At 38.4% G+C, this 22,643-nt stretch overlaps 1 protein-coding gene across 1 annotated transcript in view; it reads right to left on the bottom strand.

Moving 5' to 3' along the window:
- LOC309813177 (uncharacterized protein) overlaps positions 1 to 12,960 on the bottom strand; it is a gene marked incomplete at its 3' end in the record, with an annotated part of 262,936 nt that extends 249,976 nt beyond the window's left edge. Inside the window, 1 exon segment of the mRNA XM_082637755.1 lies at positions 12,907 to 12,960.
- Between the last annotated feature and the right edge of the window lie 9,683 nt (positions 12,961 to 22,643).

Here is a 22,643-nt window from a genome sequence, read left to right as displayed (position 1 = left end):
AACCGAGGGCTCCCCTGGGCCTACAGTTTCCCCAGTATGAAAAAGAGAACCCAAGGTGGATATTCAGCTTCCCCAGCATTGAGGGATATTTGCTGGGAGACTCACTTGGGTCTGGCCTCATAGGAATCACTGGGGGAACCTTTGGAGCTCAGCCACTGGGAATCAAATAGAGATGGAGAAGGTGTCAGAGCTTATAGCAACTACTGCTCAGATCTTGTTGATCTTGTTGACACCAGGTTCCTGCTCACCACAGTGTCCAAGAAGAGAGCCCAGCTAGTAGCTCTGCCCATCTTCAGAGCCAAGCTGGTGGCCCCATGTGGGCAGAAATCTCAGTTGACGGTTCTGTCTGTTCAAATCCCAAGCCAAAGAGCTAAGTGTCCATGGAGCACATCTTATGGCCCACCAAGCAAGGGTACAAACTTGCAGTCCCACCCAACTGCCGAGCATAACCTCCAGTCCTGCCCCATCAGGAAACATGGCCACAGATGCCCAGTAGGTGTAGAGCACATCCTATAGCCTATATTGGGCAGCGACCCAAGACAGCAGCCTTGTCCAGTTGTTGACCCTGACCCTGAATAATCAGGGAGCCTGAATAGTGACCCAGAGCAGCCTCAGAGCCCAGTCTACAGTAATGCTCAGCTTCAGATTCCAGCATACAACCTCACTCAACAGTGAAGCCCAGCATATGACCCTGCTTGATTGCTAAACACAGACTGTGGCTTTGCCCAGTCATGGAGTCACAGAGCATATAGCCTGCGATTCCACCCAACCCGGGATTACAGACAGCAACTTTGTCTAACTGTAGAGCATAGTCTCCAAGCCAACTCAACTGTGGGTACAGCTGGAGGCCCCACCTGACCAGAGAGCCAAATTAGCAATCACCCCCAACTGCAAACCACAGCCAGTGACCTACTGGATTGCATGAAAGTCATATATCTGATAATGGGTTAATATCCAAATTATATAAGAAACTCATGTAACTCAATAGTGAAAAAATATCAATTAAAATATGAGAAAAAGACCTGAATATACATTTTTCTAAAGAAGACATACAAATGACCAACAGGTACATGAAAGGGGGATCAACATCACCAATCATCAGGTAACTGCAAATAAAAACCACAGTGAGGGGGTTTCCCTGGTGGTGCAGTGTTTGAGAATCTGCCTGCCAATGCAGGGGACATGGGTTCGAGCCCTGGTCTGGGAAGATCCCACATGCCGTGGAGCAACTAGGCCCGTGAGCCACAACTACTGAGCCTGCGCTCCACAACAAGAGAGGCTGCGATAGTGAGAGGCCCACACATCGCGATGAAGAGTGGCCCCCACTTGCTGCAACTAGAGAAAGCCCTCGCACAGAAATGAAGACCCAACACAGCCAAAAATAAATAATAAATAAATAATAAATAAATTTTAAAAAAAACCACAGTGAGGTATCACCTCACACCTGTTTGATAAGCTGTTATCAAAAAGACAAGTGATAACAAGTGCTGGTGACGACGTGGAGAAAAAGGAAACCTTGTACACTGTTGGTGGGAATGTAAATTGGTGCAGCCCCTATGGGAAACAGTATGGAGGGTCCTCAAAAAATTAAAATAGAACTACCATATGATCCAACCATCCCACATCTGGGTATATACCTGAAGGAAACCAAATCACTATGTCAAAGAAGCATCTGCAACCCCATATTTACTGCAGCATTATTTACAATAGCTAAGACATCTAAACAACCTAAATGTCCATCAATAGATGAAGGGACAAAGAAGAAGTGGCTCATATATGCAATGGAATATTATTCAACCATAAAAAGTAAGGAAATTCAGACAGAGACAAATAATGTATGATCTCATTTATATGTGGAATCTGAAAAAAAAAAAACCCCACAATCAGAGACTGTGACATCACTAGTTAAAAATGAGCTTGTTAAAAAAATAGAACTCAGGCCCACCAGACCTACTGAATCACAATCTGCACTTTTACAATCTCCCCAGTGCACTTTTGTACCCATGAATAGTTGAAAGGTTCATTTCTACCTCAACATGTCTTTTCTGTCTGAGAAATACACACATTTTATCCAGTTTGATATAAATAAAACACTCAAAAATGCAACAACAAAAAAAAAACCCACAGAAACAGAAAGTAGGTTTGTCACTGCTGGGGTGGAAGTATGGATGTGGGGGAAATGGCTGAAGGTGGTCAAAGTGTATAAACTTCCAGTTCTAAAATAAATAAGTTATGTGATCTAACTTATAGCATGGTAAATATACAGTACATGGTAAAAATACAGTACTGTATTTTTTACTTGAAACTTAAGTGAGTAGATGTTGAAAGTTCTCATTACCAAAAAAAGTAAGTATGTGAAGTGATGGATGTATTAACTAACCTTACTGCGGTAATCATTTTGCAAAATCTGTGTATATCAAACCATCATTCTGTATACCTTAAAATTACATGGTGTTATATGTCAATTATATCTCAGTAAAGATGGAAGAAAACATGTAATTAATGTATTAAAAGCTCTAGTATAAAAAGTCGGCAACATAATGAATATATGAGGAATTTCAGCAGAGAGATAAAATAATAAAGAATCAGATGGAAATGTAGAAATGAGCAATATGGTAAGAGAAATGCAGAATGCCATCAACAGACTTATTAGTAGTCTCAGTACAACTGAGAATAAAATCAGTTGAACTCAATCTATCAGCAACAGAAATTACCCAAATTAAAACAGAAAGATAAAAAGACAGCAAAACAAAACAAAACAAAACAAAATAGAGCAGAGTATCCAAAAGTAGTAGGAAAATTCCAAATGGACCAACACACCTGTAATTTTGAATATAGAAAAAAAAGACAGATAGGCAAAAAAATCATCAAAGGAATAATGACTAAAAATTCCCTCAAATTAATTACAGGCACCAAAGCAGAGATTAAAGGAGTTCAGAAAACACCAAGTAGGATAAAACACACACATGTATACACATCATATAAACCATTGAAAACCAACAGCAAAGAAGAAATCTTGAAGCTAATCAGAGAAAACAGGCATATCACACATAGAGGAACAGAATTAAGAATTATAATAGACTTCTCATCAGAAACTCTGCAAGCCAGAAGAGTGTGGACAGACATCTTTAAAGTGCAGAAAGAAAAACAACGCTAAGTTTAAAAATTCTATACCCAAGGAAAATATCTTTCAAAAATGATGATGAGGGATATCGATATGGCAGAATGAAGAGATGGTCAAATCCTAGCCCCCAAGAAACAATCTAAAATTGGAAGGGGGAAAGATCCAAAACAATAAATTCAGTCTCTGGAAAAAGACCAGAGGCAAACAACAGATGGAGAAACATGCATTTGTGGAAAACTGCAGAAATTAAGGAAAGTACTATGGGTACATCCTTGACCAAGGCTGCTCCAATATCTGCAGTGCCCCCTCACACCACTCCAACTGGGCCAATGTAGTAGTGCTTCCGAGGAAGGACTGGCAATAAAAACCAGCAGTTTCACTGTTGTGGAAGGGGATTTGGTGCTGAGGACAGAAACCTCATACTCAGTTACACTGTGAGTGAGAGTAGCAAAATCAGTGGGAAACAATTGATGACAGCCCATGGCTCTATTACCCTGAGTTGCAGTCCCACTTGGGGTGAGCAGTAGACCTTTCAACTCATCAGAAATTTGACAAGGAGATCCTGGAGTTGAGAGAGCCAAAGAAGGGCTAAATGGGTACTCCACGGATCCCTGTTGACCGGGAGGCTGCGCACATGTGCAGGGAAGACTCAAGAATATCCAAGCTATCTGCACATCCCCAGTTGACTTGGATGCTATGCAGATCTGTAGGAAAGACCCGGGAGGACCTGGCAGAAAGTAAGACTGTGAATTTTTGAAAACTGAATTTTAAACATGTTCCCAGTCCCACACCCAGATCCATCAGCAGAGGAGGGAGATCTTACAGACTCAAGGTGTCTGTGGACCATCATTGGTTGACCACCGTGCTATGCAGACACGGAGGAGCCTCTATAAAGCCAAGCTAAGACTGTTTATTAAAGTTTTTAAAAAACTGAGCAGAGACAGAAGCAGCCACACATCACAGGGAAGACAGATTCAACAGATTAAGTTCAGAAACATTACTAAAAACAAAATAAATGAAAACAAGCCAAACAACAAAAGCAAAATAAAACAACAGCAATAGTCATCCTCAAGGCAAAAACTCAAAATCATATTTGCTACACCATATTATCTAAGATTCAGGTTTTCAACAAAAATTTATAGGACAGTGAAGAAATAGAAAAGTGTGACCTATATTCAGGAAAATAAGCTGTCAACAAAAATTAACTCTGAGCGGGTATGGAAGTTGTATTCAGTAGACAAAGACTTCAAAGCATTTTTTATAAAATGTTCGAAGAATTCAAAGAAACCATGGCTAAGAAATTCAAGGAAAATGTATTAACAGAATCAAATATAAGAAATCTTAAAAAAAAAAGAACCTATAAAAACGGTCAGATGGAAATTCCAGAATTGAAAGATGTAATGATTACAATGAAAAATTCACTAGATGGGTTCAACAACTCGTGAAATGAGATAATAGAGAAGGAATTAAGAATATTAAAGATAGATCCATAGAAATTATCCAATTCGAAGAAGAGAAAGGAAAAATGTGGAGAAAAATGAACAGAGCTTCAGAGACCTATGAGATATCAAGCATAAGCAACGTACATGTAATGAGAGTCCTAGGAAGAGATAAGAAATATAAAGGGGTAGAGAAGATATCTGAAAAAATAATGACCTAACAGCAAAACATCAAAATCCATGAAATGAGACTGTCAGCGAAAGAAGAAATAATTCAACAACATAATCGGACACTCAGTAACTGATAGGACTAGAAAGAAAATCAAAGAGGATATAGAAGAACACCTCTATTAACCAACTTGACTTACCTGAGTTTTATGAGAACATCTAACCAACAACAGCAGAATAAACATCTTTTAAGTGCAGGTGGAACAATCTCTAGGAGATACCATATGCTAGGCCATAAAATAAGTATCAAAAAGTTAAAGGATTAAAATAATTCAAAGTATGTTCTCTGACATCAAATGAATTAAATTAGAAATCAAAAACAACAAAAATTGAAAATCCATAAATATTTGAAAATGAAACAACCCACTCTAAATAACTCAAGTTTCAAAGAAGAAACTGCAAATGAACTTAAAAAATAATTTTAACTGAACTAAAAAGAAAACACAATATATCAAAAAACATGGGATGCAGAAAATAGTGTTTAAAGAGAAATTTATAGCTTAAAATAGCTGCATTATAAAAGGAGGTCTTAAATCATTAATCTACATTTTCACTTTAATGAACTAAAAAAAGAGTAACAAATTAAATTCAAAGCAAGAAAAAAAGGAAAAATTTAAATTAAAGTGAAAATCAATAAAAAAGAGAAACAACAGAGAAATTAATTGAAAGCAAAAGTTAGTTCTTTTAAAAGATCAACAAAATTGATACAACTTAAACCAGACTGACCAAGAAAAAAAGAGAAAAGACATAAATTATAAGAATTAGCAATGCAAGTGGGACATCACTATAGACCCTAATCAAAGTTTAAAAGACTACAAGGGAATATTCTGAATGACTTTATACTAATATGTTAGAAAACTTAGAGAAAAAGGGCAAATATGTAGAAATTACCCAACTTGGTTCAAGAAAAAAATAGAAATTAAATGTACTTAAAACAAGTAAAGAGGTAAAGAATTTAAATTAGTAATTTTAAATATTCCCATTAAAAAAAAAAAAACAGCCCAGGTCCAAATGACATCAGTGGACTGAATTTGATCAAATATTCAAATAGTATCCATTCTTCACAAACTCTTTCAGAAAATAAAAGAGGAAAGAACAGTTGCCAAATTTATTTTATGATACCAAAGCCAGGCAAACACTCTGCAAGGAAAGAAAACTACGGATCAATACCCTTTATCAACATAAATGTGAAAATCCTTAACAAAATATTAGTAAACCAAATTCAGCAACAAAACAAAAGAATGAACTTATATCCAGTACTGGGTTGAACAATGTCCCTCCAAAATTCATGTCCACCTGGAACCTCAGCATGTGACCTTATTTGAAAATAAAATGTTTGCAGATATAATTAGTTAAGATGAGGATATACTGGATCAGGGTGAGCCTTAAAGCCAGTGCCGGGTATCCTTATAAGAGGGAGGAGAGAGCACACATGGAGACACAATGAAAAAGTCCATTTGAAGGTTCAGGCCAAGATTGGAGTTATGCTGCCACAAGCCAAGGAGCACGGAGGGTTATTGGCAACCACCAGAAACCAGAAGAGGCAAGAAAAGATTCTTCTCTAGAGGCTTTGAAGGGAGTATAGCCCTGCTGACACCTTAATTGCAGACTTCTGAAGTAACTGAAAAATTAAATGCAGAACTGGGAGAGAATAAATGTCTGTCATGGTCTTTTATCATGGCAGCCCAAGGAAACTAATAGGGATCCTTACCTAACACCATTCACAAAAATTAACTCAAAATGGATCATAGATCTAAATGTAAAAGCTAAAACTATAAAAATTCTAGAAGAAAACATAAAAGAAAATGTTTGTGACATTGTCCTATTTACAATTAGGTATAACACCAAAAGAATGATCCATTGAAAAAATGGGAGAATTGGTGTTCAGATTAAAATTTTCTGCTCTTTAAAGATACTTGTATTAGTTTTTCATTGTGACATAACCATCACCAAAAACTCAGCAGCTTGAAACAGCATCCATTTATTACTATAGATCAAAAATCTGGCATGGCATGGCTGGGTTCTCTGCTTAGACTGAAATCAAGATGTCAGCTGGCTATATTCTCATCTGGTTTGAGGTCTTTTTTAAGCTTATTCACATTAATGTCAGAATTCAGTTATTTGCACCCATAGGACCGAAGTCCTGAATTCTTGCTGGCTGTCAGTTGGAAACCATTTTCAGCTTCTAGAGGCAACCACATTTCTTATCATGTGGCCCTCCTGTCTGCAAGACAGCAATAGTATATCGAATCTTTCTCATAATTTGAATCTCTTTGACTTCCACTTCTACAACCAGCCAGAGAAAACTTTCTGCTTCTAAAGGGCGCATGTGATTAGATTTGCCTACCTGGATTATCTCTATATCTTTTGATCAACCGACTTGGGACTTTAATTATTGCAAAATCCCTTCACAGCAGTACCTATATTAGTGTTTGATTAAATATCCAGGGGACAGAAATCTTGGAGTACCTTTATACAAGGGAAATTTGGACACAAAGACAGCTATGCGTAGAGGGAAGACTATGTGAAGACACTGGAGGAACGCCGTCTATAAGCCAAGGAACACCTAAAGCTACCAGAAGCTAGAAGAAAAGAGTGGAAGAGATTCCCCTTGTGGTACTTTGTTATGACAGTCCTAGCAAACTAGTATGTTATGCATCATTAAAATGTATCTCATTTATACTCTTCTCCTTTCCCCTTCTCTCTGCATCACTTCAAATTATGGACGTAATTGGATTCCACTATTGTCATACTTTCTAATGGTTACATTGAATAATATTGAACCTCTATTATTCCATAACATACAAAGAGTATCTCATCACTTCCTACTTTTATAAGATGAGCATCTTAGGGCCCACATCCCTCTTACACCTTTCTTTCAATCTTTTATCTCCAATCTCTTTCAACTATACCTTCACTTTTTTTCAAGAATGGAAATGTACATTCTGTTATAACAATAATAATTATAACATTTTTTGCTTTGTCTATAAATTGATTCTAACAACCAAAACCTGATAAGCTTTATAATTGTGACTGTATTAACAAAACTTATGGCAAGATTGTGTTGGTCGATAAATTATTTCTCCTCTTATTACAATGTCATGACCCCTGTGCTACTCAAAGGAGAATGTATTTGGCGTCAAGGTTAAATGGCCCTTTCATCTAATGTTTATGATTCTCACTTCCCCATCAATTTTGTTCCTCTCTTTCTCTGAAACTTCAATTCATCAAATATTTGATTCCCTGGGTGGAATCTCTGCTTCATTTAACTATCTTTCCCATATTTTCTAAATCTTTGACAGCTTTTTTTTCTACATCCTGGAACATTTCTTTAACTTTGTCTTACAACTCATTTATTGAGTCTTTTTTTTTCTTTTTTTTTTTTTTAATTTCCAGTTAGACTTAATTTCTAAGAATTCTTTTTGTTATCTGTTTTTTTTAGGCATCCTATTATTGTTTTAGGAATGCAATACCTTCTTTAATTTCTCCAAGGAGAGTTTGTTTTGATTTGTTTTGTTGTAATTTCTCCACTATCTTAATTGCCTCCATTGCTCAGGATAAGGTGTTTAGTTTGGTTTTCACGGTCTTTCCATTTCATACTGCTGTTTTTCCTCAAATATTTGACGAATCCTTGATTGACCATCTACATTTACGTACAAGAGAATTGAAAGGCTAACAAATTCTTGTGTATGCGAGTGCAACCTCTTTTTAAGGTAGACAGCCATAACTTCAAGATAGAAAGATAAGGAGGCAGCCATTAAACTGTCCTCTTACATGTGAGCATGAAGTCCCAGGATCTGTAAAACTTGTCCAAATATTCTCAGACAACTGCTTCAAAACATTTAAAGAAGAATCTCTTCACTTTCCTCCTATTGATAAATGCCTGACTGGCCACCATTCCAAGGATTTTAATTATGTTTTGTTTGTTGTCATATCCCCAAAAAGAACTCTAAAAACTATGTATCATTTAGATGACTTTGGGTTGACATACAAAATGTTTCATCATAAAGTAAACACTTGCTACAAATGTAATTTCTCGTATACTGTAAATAGTGAAATTTTTAAATAACCCTGTTACATCACTTTTACAGATCTCATAAATGTATCCAATGGAATCTAAATGCAATAATATTCGATACCCTCTATTGCCCATTTTCAAAATACATGAACTAGCTCTTCTTTATTGTAGATAACTTGTAACATCCCTTTTTCAACTTGGACTCCTATTTCTATTTCACTTCCCCTATGGAAATTTATTGTTATATTCTCATTTGTTATATATTTGTGCTTGAATAAACATATATTTTGTTGAACACTCAATATTCATCTGCAACAAAAATATATATACAAATTGGAATTATACTTTTTTCTGCATTCTATAACCCTAGAATCCTTTATTAACTTTTTCTTCTCAATTAAGCTATAATTAGTTCACAATTGAGCAAAAGTATAAATACAGCATATAACAACTATTGATACATAATTATCAAACACAAAATGTAAAAATGTCCCTAAATAAAAGGAATGATACGGGGCCCCTCTGTTCAGTTCAGCATCTTACGCCCTGCACAACTGCTGGGGGCGCCATTCAACCCAAAGCCTGTGTGAGCATCATCCTTGAAGTAGTGCACCTGTACAGGTATAAGCAGCAGCCACGTGTGGGATGTTTTGTTCAATCAGCTCATTTGTTTAGAATATTACTGACATATATTTCAGCCTCAATTTGGTTGCTATTTTTCTGGATATACACACTGAAAAACATTGTTCACATAAATAAAGAAATGAAAATGGAAGGACTTTTGTTACAATTCATGGAATCATCAAATTATTTTTAATAATCTATGAGTTGGCTCTATCTGTGCCTGAAGACCCCCTCCCCATACCCCTTTACATGCAAGAGTAAGCATTGTGTGTGAAGGAGATACAGAGGTGGCAGGGGAGAACTCTGGTTTTGTTCTCAACTTTCAAATAGACCTTGTATTTGCAATTCTGCTCTCTTCTACTGGCCAACTCCCTGGGGTGTTGCTGGATCTACTGGTTCCCTCTCCTCCAGCCACTTCCTCCAGGTGATCACTTTTTTGATCCTGCTTCTTCAACCAATGTGGTTCAACTATTTTTCCTTTTCCAGAAATTCATTGTCATCTCTTACCTGCAGATCCCTACCATCCTACATGCTTTTATTAGTCTTTTACTAACCTTTTAATAAAAACTCAAGAGAAATATGAGAAATATATATATATATATATCTTGAACTCAAAACTCATAAAAAGGCCATATTATATTCACCAGCTAAACTAAACAGACCATTAAAATATGTCCTACCCAGAGCAGTGAAGGTCTTTTTAGTGCCTGTTCAGGGCGGCCCAGCTGTTCCTTCCACCACTAAGCCTTGCCATTTTCATCATTAAAATGAACTTTGCCTAAATGAGCCCACAAAGCACTACACTAGTGACTGTGATTAAAGTCATAGGGTCAATGAATACAAACCCATACCTGCTTTATCCTAGCAAGAATTCAGCTTTCAATTTTCCTAGCACCAAACAGAAGAAAAATTCCAAACTGCATTTACAAGGTAAAACCAATAGGGAGGAAAAGATCACCTTTAGCAAGCACAAGCCTTTAGAAAGCACACCTGTTTCTTTGTTATTGATAGTGTGATTAATTGATCCTTAGAATCTGATTGAGAACATTGGTATATAAATCTTGTCACATGTACAGTTCCAGAAACATCACTGCTAGTAATGCATAGCATATTTCAGCGGTTCCTGGCATGCATTTCTGGATTAGTGTCACATAAGGGTTCACGTGAAACAACAAGCGCCATTTGTTTATACAGTCACACTTCTATCCTTCATTTTACTTCAGATTCAACTTGACATGGGCTTTACGTATCAATAAACACATCGGTGTGGGTTTACATTTCTTCGTCAGGTATCCAGGAACAAAATATAGGTTGATTCACAAGTAAAGGGGAATTAATGTCATGAAAGGATATTTTTGTTACCAAAAGAAGCAAATATTATTACTTATTCAGTGTGCCCACTACCTGAACTGTTCACTTGTTTATTCTCTCAGTCATTCCACACATATTTATTGGGCACCTAGTATATGAAGGACACTGTTCCAATGCAGTGGGAGACAATGATCCCAGTCCCTAAGGAAATTACAGCCTAGGGGAAAAATAACTAGCACATAAATAATAACAACTTCAAATAGAAAGACACAACCAATGAGATAAAAATGACGTAACTAGTCATAAGGAAACCACTGAGAAGTTGACCAAAGCCTGAGAGCCCTCAAAAAATTAGACAGAGGTGGAAAAAAAAATTCAAATTCATTGGAGATGTAAGTGTTAACAACATGGTGATTGATTAAGGACTGAGGCTTTACATATATGATATCATTTCATCCTCACTACAACCCATAAGGGAGGGTTACATTATCCCCACTTTACAGATAAGGACACTGAAACTCCCAAGAGGTTAGGTGACATGCCCAAGGCCACCTAGGAAGCTTGATCCAGGTTTCAAAGGCCAGTGTGCCTTCACTGCACACTGCACACACTAAGACCACACTCTTAGCTGAGTTACTCACCTGTCACTTAGCATCTTTGACAGGCATTAAGGCCTAGAGTTGCTCCATGTGAGGTAAGTGGGGAAAAGCAAATGAAAAATTTATTATGACTGAACAATGTGTCTTTTAACTAAGGGAAAACTAAAACCTCTTACATTGATTCCTAAGTGAATTTTTGACTAACATTCATGTGTCTAAGTTCCCCAGTTAAAGTTCTAAACTGGCCCAAAACATTAATATTTACAAATGAAAACTAGCACTGAAAATTCCACAGATTGTAAAGAACTTAAGGCAATGTCCCCCATCTTCCTGGTTCACATAACTTCATATCCAGTGGTCAGTTGGGAAAATAGGAAAGACAGCTCATAACTATTGGAACTCTATCTTTCTAGTTCACAGTGAACTACAAAATATTCGGTCTGACTAAACTGTTTCTTTGATTGCTATTTTGTTATTCCCACTATTATAACCACACACACACACACACACACACACACACACACAAATAGATTTTCACATATATAGATTTTCACATATATATGTGGGATTTTTGGTGGCTTACTTTTAACAAGCTGTTAAGAAGAAAATTCACTTTTTCTATCCTCTGAATGCTATCTAAAGGGAGGTTATTATCTAGAATCTGCCTTATTTTGTGTGTGTGTGTGCTGTATATACTTGTTTCAATGGATAAAACCAAAATCTTAGAACTGTCTGTATTTTTAAAATACTTCTTTTGAATCTATGAAAATCACAAAAATAATGTAACCTTTTCAAACTGTGCTAAATAATTTAGATCCAGTTTCTCTTATTCTTTTGTCTCCTGGGTCACAGAGATATGGGTGGTTTGTAATCTAAGCCAGTGGCTCTCAAACTTTAGTGTACATTCAAATCACCTAGAGGGCTGCTGGGCCGGCCCACTGAATTTATACCACTAGCAACTTTGGAGGTGATACTGATGCTACTGGTTCAAAGACTAGCCTGTCAGAACCACAGCATTAAACCAATCTGAACAAGAAAGAGCACTGAACTAGGAATCAAGAGACCCAGACTCTAATCCTAGATCTGTCACTGTCTTGCCAGGTAACTTTACTGAAGTCATTTGACCTCTCTCAGATTCTGTTTCTCCATTAAATGACATACTTTAATTAAATAACTTCTAAAAATCCCATGTCATTCTATAATTCTGTAACTGACCCAGAAGATAGAGACTACTCGACCATGCATACCAAATGATTTGAAAGATCAGTTCTTAACAGCTAATCCAGTCATTCTGTTTCAAGAAAAAAATACGCTATTGTCCCATTCTGTCAGTTCTGCAATAATGCCATATATGCATTCCTAAAAATCATCACATTATGCCAAACTGTGAAAAAAAAAAGAGCATGATTTATGGGTAAAATGGGATTAGGGACACAACCCTAAAAAATGTTAATCAGTGACTCATAGGGAAAAAAAGATAGGAACCTAATAACAGTAGCAGGGTTTCCTACAGTTTCAATGGTTAAGCAATGCACAAATGCTACAATAAATATGACACTTTACCTTGGAAAAGACTTGAAGTTTGCTGTGGACTTGGGGTGGGAAGAGTTTCAGCCTGTGAATTATTTTGAAGTGGAGGAAGGAAGGTGATCTGAAATAGAAAGTTGTAACAGCAGATGTGGTCAGATGTAGCCAATTTATCTCACTTGCGAGTTGGCACGAACATCACAGTTCAACAATCTTTTGCAGCCTTAAACCCCGGGGCATGTTTTCCTGTCTTGGAGATGAAGGTCCTTCAAAGCATGCATCTACAGTAGATACCTGTTTCATCAAATTTGAAAATTAGGTCCAATGTGTAGCCTCCTTCTTCAATTAACTTCTGTATCACTGCTGGAAATACTTTGGTGACTTTCTCATCTGTGCTCACAACTTTGCCCAGCAGTCGAGGGTTTTGAAAATTGCAGCAACATTTAAAGCTACTACAGCAGTCACTACTGGCATCAAAAGGACCTGGATTTGGCAATTTCCATTTAAGGTCTTCAAGTATAAATAGTGCTTTCCTTTTGTACATGCTTGGCGACTTGAACCAAAACGTTTAGATTCATCTGGGGTGTTGAATGAGGCGAGTTGGGGTTTTTTTTCTTTAATGTAGAAAATAATCACAAACTGAAAGAATAGGAAAAGACAGCCTTCAAGGTTAATGCTACCTGGGAGATGTCTGAGGTGTGTCCGTGTGTGAGTGCTTTGTGTATTTCTACATGTTTTGGTTTATGGAAGAAATATGCTTAAACAAACTCAAAATTCACATTTTACTAAAATTATTCCATAACATCATTCACATTCATATTTCCAAAACAAGTGCTTGGCAAAATGAATGCACTTTTGATGACAAATATTACAGCCTTGATGTTGGAAATGCCATAGGGTCAGGTATAGAATATTGCGAATATCCCATAGTCTCTCATAAGTGGGATTGAAGACATTTAGGAAATGACTTCTATTACATGGGGAACAACCCATGAGAGTCATGACTTTAATACAATTAGTCATAGTATAGATGAGGATGTAAGGGCTGGGCCTTAAAAGGAAGGTCCAGACTAAGGTCAGGTGTTTATTAAGGTTAATGCTACCTGAGATAGTTTCTGATGATGCTCAAAGATACAGAGCCATTTCCACAACAACTGAAGTTTCCAACAAAATTGGCCCTTTTTCTTCTCTTCACTTACCGGTCAGAGAACATGGTGCTTATCTCTCTCCAAATTTTCATCAATTGAAAACCGTTTCCTCTTGATTACCCCTGTGTAACTTCTTTATGGGAATTGTTTTCCCATACTTATTATGAACATTTTAATAGAATGTTAAAAAAAACAGTAGAAGAATTTCAGAAAACAGCCATAGGAAATATTGAAGGTGTGTAAACGTTTTCCACAAGCATAAGAAGAATCTGCCTGGGTGATTCAGACTCAGAAGAAGAGTCAAAGGAGCAGTTTAACAACCCAGGTATTTTTCTTGACCTCTCTATTGCACTTATACGTCACATTCTGTCTGTCAGGAAATCCTGTTGTCTTGCATATTCCAATACATCTACAATTCTATAACTTCTCACCACCTCTACTGTTAATCCTCTGGTCCAAGCCACTTCCATCTTCCCCCCGAAACAATAAACTAGCTGGTCTCCTTGCTTCCATCTTGACCCCTCTCCTAGCTATTCTCAAACCAGCAGCCGTAGCTGTCCTTTTAAGCTATGCAATGGTTCCACATTTCATTCAGGATAAAAGACAACTCATCTCCTCTCTCTTTCTCTCATATCATACTGGTTTGTTGATATTCCTGGAACATACCAGGCATGTCCCAACTCTACTTCAAGGTTTTGCTCACATATCACTGCCTCAATGAGAATCACCCTGACTAATCTATTTAAAAATTGTAAGCTACTCTTCAACTCTCCCACACACACATACGTACACTCACTTGAGTAATTCCCTTCAGATTGTTCCTTTTTATCCCCCCATAGCGTGTATTTCCTTCCACAATGTCAGGTAATTTACTGTGAACCATGATTATTGCCTATCATCTCTCTTCCCCTGACTGGTGTATGAGCATCATGAAGACAATGGATCTTCGCTGTCATAATAATGTATTGTATTAAGAATAGTACCTGGCATATAACAAGTGCTCAATAAATATCCAATGTATGAACCATTTTCAAATTAATGGAAACTAATATGAGGAAGAAGTCTGTTGATCTTCATGATAGAGAAAACAAGAAATAAAGGGAAGTGTATAAAAAGAAAATAACAGAATAAGAAAAAGCTTTTTTCAAAACTACTAAAATGAGCTACCTGGAGGAAACTTCTTTTGATTGACCAGGTGATTTTTGAGAGGTATTATGGCTTCATTGGTTAATAACCAGTAAGGAAAAAGAAAAGAAGCAGGAAATATGGGGTAAAATCCCAATTTCTATTCTCAGTGAGAATTAGACATTGGCCATGTATTTCTACAGAGAGATCTCTGCTGCTCCTCTCTTTTTCAAAAAGGATGTCACTGGCTCAGTGGATTAAAACTTTACAACTTAATGATTTCCATCACTTCTGTCAGGGTGGGGCTTAACTGTATATAGCATTACATTTTATGCTATGAATACCTGAAAATACCCTGTCCCAATAAACTAAATGGAAAGTTCATGTGCACTGATTATTTACCCACTTTAAGGTGACGGCGAATATCTCATTTCCTATTGTATAGAAATAAAATAACCAAAAAAATAAATCCTCTATTTTAATATACTTAGGGAGGTCCCTAATTAAGATTCCAGAGATAAATGAAAATATTCTACATGCAAATATTCTAGCTATTCACAAAGAACAAAAACATAAACAGAAATAATTTGATTTAAGGAGCTATTTTGTAGGTTTAAAAGGAGAAATTCTATATTAAACTATTATCAGTCTGGTGATGAATAGGCTTCATATGACAGAAAGAAAAATTAATACCATCATTTATCATCTAAATTGCCATTTTACACTTAAGCATTATAGGTAACCAAATGAAAATTTAAGAAAAACAAAATGAATTTTCAAAATGATATATGACTTTTTTTCAAGTGAGATTAATGTAGAAATTCAGATATAGAAAAGTAAATAAGCATAAATAAGCAATCTGAATAATTCTACCAAACCAACATTTCCCTTACAATAAAAAAGTTTTTTAATCAGTAATGTGAAGGCTATTTCTTTAGATTTCAAATAATCTTGGTCAATATAAAAGCAATCCTAAGTCTCTTCAGAAATCAAAGTATATCTAAGGAAACAAAATTATATTTTGCAAAATTTATAAGAACAACAAAAATGTGATTTTTATTATTTTAACACTTATTTAAATAGAGAACTCAATTTAGAGATCGAATTCAAGAACTATTTCAAATGTATTTTTTTCACAATTTTTACATTTTAAATATTTAAAGGTAGAGAATAGGTGAAGGAAGAGTACAATAAACCACCATATTCCCTTCACCTAGATGGAACAAATGTTGATATTTTGCCATATTTGCATTAGGTCCATATACACTTACATATGTATAAATTTTTATGTATAGATTTTAACCATATTTTTGAACCTCACTGTATATTTTCCCAAGAGCGATAATTCCCTCTTCTCTTCTGTGTTAAATATAAACCATTCAACAAATACTTGTGAGTATCTGTTAAGTTCCTTGTGCTGATGCCACAAACAAGATTTTTCCCTGTAAAGGGCTTGTGATCTACTGAGTGAAGAAAAACACATAAACAAGTAGATAAAGTTTAACATGTTAGCAGGTGCTCTGATAGATTTATGTGTTGGAAAGTTCTGGAACATAAAGGTACAAGTAAGGGGTCAATTCAAACCAGGGGAAATGGGGAGAAGACAACCTCATGAAGGAGATGTACAGAAACCCAGAGGAATGCCAGCAGATTGGTTTTGCATATTCAGCCTAGATTCAGTGCACATCTTCTAATGAAGCAAGTGAGAGTGATATGGCTTAGTCATTCCCTGCACCATCTTCCCTGCTTCTGCTGTTCCTTTCACCTCTCAGCTGGATATACTAACATCCATCCATCCACTGTGTGTGGCTTCCTTATCTTTCTATTTTCTGACTCATGGCAGGTCAAGATAAGACAAGAAGTACAGTAACAAATGACTATATTGTTTCAAATTAAATTCTAGATTAGTGGTTATCAAAGTTTCATCCAGGGAGCTTTAAAAATACTAATACTAACACTGGGTTCTACTCCTAGAGGTTCAGATTTCATTGGTCTGATATGAGACTCCCCCAAAATTACAATACGAAGCCAATGCTTCATACCACTGATATCATAGTAATTGTACCACTAGTAAGATTCTCCAACTTTAGAATACATGCACATTATGTGGGTATCTTGTTAAAATAACAATTCTAGTTCTGGAGCGTGGCCTGAGATTCTAGTTTTCTAACAAGCATCCAGGTGATGCTATGCTCTTGGTCTGAGAGGCCTAGTTTGTGTAGCAAGATTCTAGATCATAGCACTTGAGCACAGCTGCTATTCTCTGAGTTGTCACAGTGTCACTTCAACCTAGGGCCTCACTCATGAGCCCACCACGCCTGTTTTGCCTCCTTTTTCCTCCACTATTTACCTAGGCTAGTGGTACTTAAAATATGGCCCTGGACCAGCAGCATCATGATGACCCAGAAATTAGTGTGAAATTCAAATTCTCAGAACTTACACCCCAGACTTAATAAATCAGAAATTCTGGGGATAGGAGCAGCCTTCTGTGTTTTAATATCCAAGTGATACTGACCTAGGCTGTATGTTTAAGGATCTTTCCTCCTCCTCTTTTCGTACGTCTGACCAACTACTCTCAATCAGTGATTCTATCTGATTTCACTTTGGAATCACTTAAAGAATCTTTATAATATGCCTAATCCCCTCCCCTGAATCTCTAGGAGGAGGTCCAGTTATGAAAATATTCACATGAACGCTCCCCAGGTGATTCTAAGATACACTTGGGTCTGAGAATCATTGTTCTAAATAACATCTGGGTGTTCTCTTATATGCAATCTCTTCCTTTAGCCAGTCTCAATTTCTGGAATCTAATGACTCATGAACAGATTTCCCAGATTATCAACTATCTTCCTCTTCCAATATTGTTGGCTGACTTCTGAATTCCCTTTCACAATAATTCCCATTGATAATATTAGAGGGACATGACTCAGGAACACTCAGAATCCCTTTTGCCTTACTCAATCTGAGATTAGGGTATCTGATCTGAAAATTTTCCTAAATGCATGCCTGTTCATTTAACTCATCATTTGTTTTTCCAAATATTGCTTTTTACAAGTTTGCCATGGGTCTGATTAAGGGCTTTCTAGTGGCAGGGGTGGAGCTACAACCAGGTCTTTTTTACTTTTCTCTCTAAGTAAACCTGTCTTCACACAGACTAGTAACCCAATCAAAGAACAAGCATATCTTGAGGTTGCTGCCTGCCCAGGCTCCCAAATGGTGCCTGCAGGTTCCCAATGAAATGGGCTGTACTGTGACCAGCCAGAGAAACATCGATTAGGTCTCAGCAAGTACAAAGGTGGGAGTACAAGCCTCTCTGAGATTTGTATGGTGGTCCTAAGTGTGGGCCTAATCCACATTGAGGGTGACCACACTTACAGGACCAGGCACAAAAAAATCCAAATAAGAAGCTAAGAGCCAATCCCATTCTTTCATTTCAAGCATAGCATTGTGTAAACTCAAAATGCTCTGCTAAATCATGTTGCATCAACCAGCTTTGTAGCTAAGACCTGCAGACTTTAATTACTTTAAGAGGAAAGCGTGGTATCCAAAGAAAGTTTCATTACAAACTGGCATTTGCTCAGAGGTGGAAGGAGGCCCAGAAATGAGGCTGTCTCGGGGTTCCTTTACTAAATCAAATGTCTGTTCATCCTTCCTAGTGACCAGACTGGTGATCTACATAATTAATATAGGCTCACATTGAAGTAAACATGAAATGATTAAACAGGAAGCATGTGAGGAGGGAAACAAGAGAAGGAATTAATGGGCAACAGAATCTTAGAAACAGGGGAGAGCACTACACGTTATTCTGAAACTAATTTTTGTTCTCGTCCAAAACCTAATTGGATTTTAAACTTCTTTCTCCACAACAGCCCAGACAAGGTGGTTTGGAACATGTGTTATACACAAAACATTTACATCGTAGCTCTTGTAGCCTAGTCAGCAATTTGTGGAATAGTAAATTTAAAAAGCAGTACTGTAATAAAAATAATAGTTGCATAACCTGCATTCCTTACAGACTGAACTTGGAGGACCAGCAATAGAAATCTTGAGAAGCCACTACCATTGGCATTTAAACAGCAGCTCTGATGTGGTAGGAAGAGTCAAGGTAGGGATTTTTATTTACATTTATCGAGTCTGCTAGGAACCAGGCACCACGCTAAATGCTGGGAATGTGCAATCTCATTTAACAATAAAAGAAACATCTTATGTAAACTCTCTGATATCCTCATGCAGGACACACAACACAGGGGGCTAGTAAATGAGAACTATTAAGCAAAGCGATGCAAGATACGCATGCCCCATAGGGGTGGGACAGAGAGGGTGGGAGGGAGACGCAAGAGGGAGGAGATATGGGGATATATGTATATGTATAGCTGATTCACTTTGTTATAAAGCAGAAACCAACACACCATTGTAAAGCAATTATACTCCAATGAAGATGTTAAAAAAAAGAAAAGATAAATGACATCAAAGTTGGGGAAAACATTGATACCTGCAGTATCTCTTGCTTAAAGCCTCCTTGTCTAGAAATTATGAAATTATGCTTGCTTGCTTTTTAATGTTTGATTAAGAAATTAAGTTAAAAGGAACAATAAACCCCTTTCCTGAAGTTTTCTTCATCAGGAAAAAAAGTTATGTTTGGATGCCAGCTCTGATCCTTCCTCAAATGAAGAGCTATGGTTGGATGTCACCAAGGGTCCATAATACAGGGTGGAGCCTACTCAGGGGTCTTTTCCTGCCCAAGACAGAAAGAATCACACATTTGCCAGGGACTGATGTCAGAGTGAGTTATACTATATTTAATAGGAATCCTGAAAGAAACACCCAAAACCCTTCGGTTTTTTCCTGTCTCATCATCTCCTAGAACTTCCGTTGAATAATAGTTTTTGTTTGTTTGTTTGTTTCATTTTAAGTTAAGCAAGACCCAGCACATGAGAGGAGGCATCTGGTAATTTTGCTATTGTCCTAAAATACAGCCCTTTGAGGAAGGCACTAAATGACATCACCGTTAGCACAGGGAAGGAAACACGCTAGGAGAAGCTGACTTCCTGGTTATCACCACAGGCAGTAAAAATCAGAAGTTGAAGCCAGGAAGTTCATCCCATATGTGTGCCCTAGACACTTCCCTGCACCCCTGTCATAGGGGTGGTGCCATTTGCATATGGACGAATATTTAGTAAATATAAACTGTCTTCGGTTGTGAGTTCAGAAACATACCATAGGCCAACAGAAAATCAGAAAGATGGAAAAAGTAGGGGACTCAGGACAGTAATTCCTAGCAATACTGTAACTGATCATCAAAAGGGAAGGGATGGGACTTCCGGGTAAGATGGCGGAAGAGTAAGACGCGGAGATCACCTTCCTCCCCACGGATACACCAGAAATACAGCTACACGTGGAACAACTCCTACAGAACACCTACTGAACGCTGGCAGAAGACCCCAGACCTCCCAAAAGGCAAGAAACCCCCCACATACCTGGGTAGGGCAAAGCGGAGAGATCCCCACACAGAGGATCAGTGCCGAGCGGCACTCACCAGCCCGAGAGGCTTGTCTGCTCGCCCGCCGGGGCGCGCAGCGCTGGAAGCTGAGGCTCGGGCTTCGGTCAGAGCGCAGGGAGAGGACTGGGGCTGGCGGCGAGAACTCAGCCTGAAGGGGGCTAATGTGCCACAGCTAGCCGGGAGGGAGTCCGGGAAAACTCTGGAGCTGCCGAAGAGGCAAGAAACTTTTTCTTCCCTCTTGGTTTCCTGGTGCGCGAGGAGAGGGGATTAAGAGCGCTGCTTAAAGGGGCTCCACAGACGGGCGCAAGTCGCGACTGAAAGCGCGGAGCCCAGAGACGGGCGTGGGACGCTGGGGCTGCTGCTGCCGCCGCCAAGAAGCCTGTGTGCGAGCGCAGGTCACTGCCCACACCGCCCTTCCGGGAGCCTGTGCAGCCCGCCACTGCCGGGGTCCCGGGATCCAGGGGCGGCTTCCCTGGGAGAACGCACGGCGCGCCTCGGGCTGGTGCAACGTCACGCCGACCTTTGCCGCTGCAGGCTCGCCCCGCACTCCGTGCCCCTCCCTCCCGCCCGGCCTGAGTGAGCCAGAGTCCCCGAAGAGGCTGCTCCTGTAACCCTGTCCTGCCTGAGCGAAGAACAGACGCCCTCCGGCGACCTACACGCAGAGGCGGGGCCAAATCCAAAGCTGAGACCCAGGAGCTGTGAGAACAAAGAAGAGAAAGGGAAACCTCTCCCAGCAGCCTCAGAAGCAGCAGATTAAAGCTCCACAATCAACTTGATGTACCCTGCATCTGTGGAATACATGAATAGACAACACATCATCCCAAATTGAGGAGCCTGGAGTCAGTGCTGTGCCTCTGAGGTGGGAGAGCCAACTTCAGGACACTGGTCCACAAGAGACCTCCCAGCTCCACATAATATCAAACGGCAAAAATCTTCCAGAGATCTCCATCTCAACACCAGCACCCAGCTTCACTCAACGACCAGCAGGCTACAGTGCTGGACACCCTAAGCCAAACAACTAGCAAGACAGGAACACAACGCCACCCATTAGCAGAGAGGTGGCCTAAACTCATAAAAAGTCTGCAGACACCCAAAAACACACCACCAAACGTGGACCTGCCCACCAGAAAGACAAGATCCAGCCTCATCCACCAGAACACAGGCACTAGTCCCCTCCACCAGGAAGCCTACACAACCCACTAAACCAACCTTAGCCACTGGGGACAGACACCAAAAACAACGGGAACTACAAACCTGCAGCCTGCAAAAAGGAGACCCCAAACACAGTAACATAAGCAAAATGAGAAGACAGAAAAACACACAGCAGGAGAAGGAGCAAGATAAAAATCCACCAGATCTAACAAATGAAGAGGTAATAGGCAGTCTACCTGAAAAAGAATTCAGAATAATGATGGTAAAGATGATCCAAGATTCTATTTCCCAGATCCAAAATCTTGGAAATAGAATAGACAAAATGCAAGAAACAGTTAACAAGGACCTAGAAGAACTAAAGATGAATCAAGCATCGATTAAAAACACAATACATGAAATAAAAAATACTCTAGATGGGATCAATAGCAGAATAACTGAGGCAGAGGAACGGATAAGTGAGATGGAAGATAAAATAGTGGAAATAACTGCTGCAGAGCAAAATAAAGAAAAAAGAATGAAAAGAGCAGAGGACAGTCTCAGAGACCTCTGGGACAACATTAAATGCACCAACATTCGAATTATAGGGGTTCCAGAAGAAGAAGAGAAAAAGAAAGGGACTGAGAAAATATTTGAAGAGATTATAGTTGAAAACTTCCCTAATATGGGAAAGGAAATAGTTAATCAAGTCCAGGAGGCACAGAGAGTCCCATACAGAATAAATCCAAGGAGAAATATGCCAAGACACATATTAATCAAACTGTCAAAAATTAAACACAAAGAAATCATATTAAAAGCACCAAGGCAAAAACAACAAATAACACACAAGGGAATCCCCATCAGGATAACAG

The sequence above is a fragment of the Mesoplodon mirus genome (assembly GCF_964341445.2).
Source record: "Mesoplodon mirus genome assembly, chromosome: 12".
Lineage (NCBI taxonomy): Eukaryota > Metazoa > Chordata > Mammalia > Artiodactyla > Ziphiidae > Mesoplodon > Mesoplodon mirus.
The sequence above is the reverse complement of the archived record's forward strand: the minus strand, read 5'-3'. Positions and strand labels throughout refer to the sequence as shown.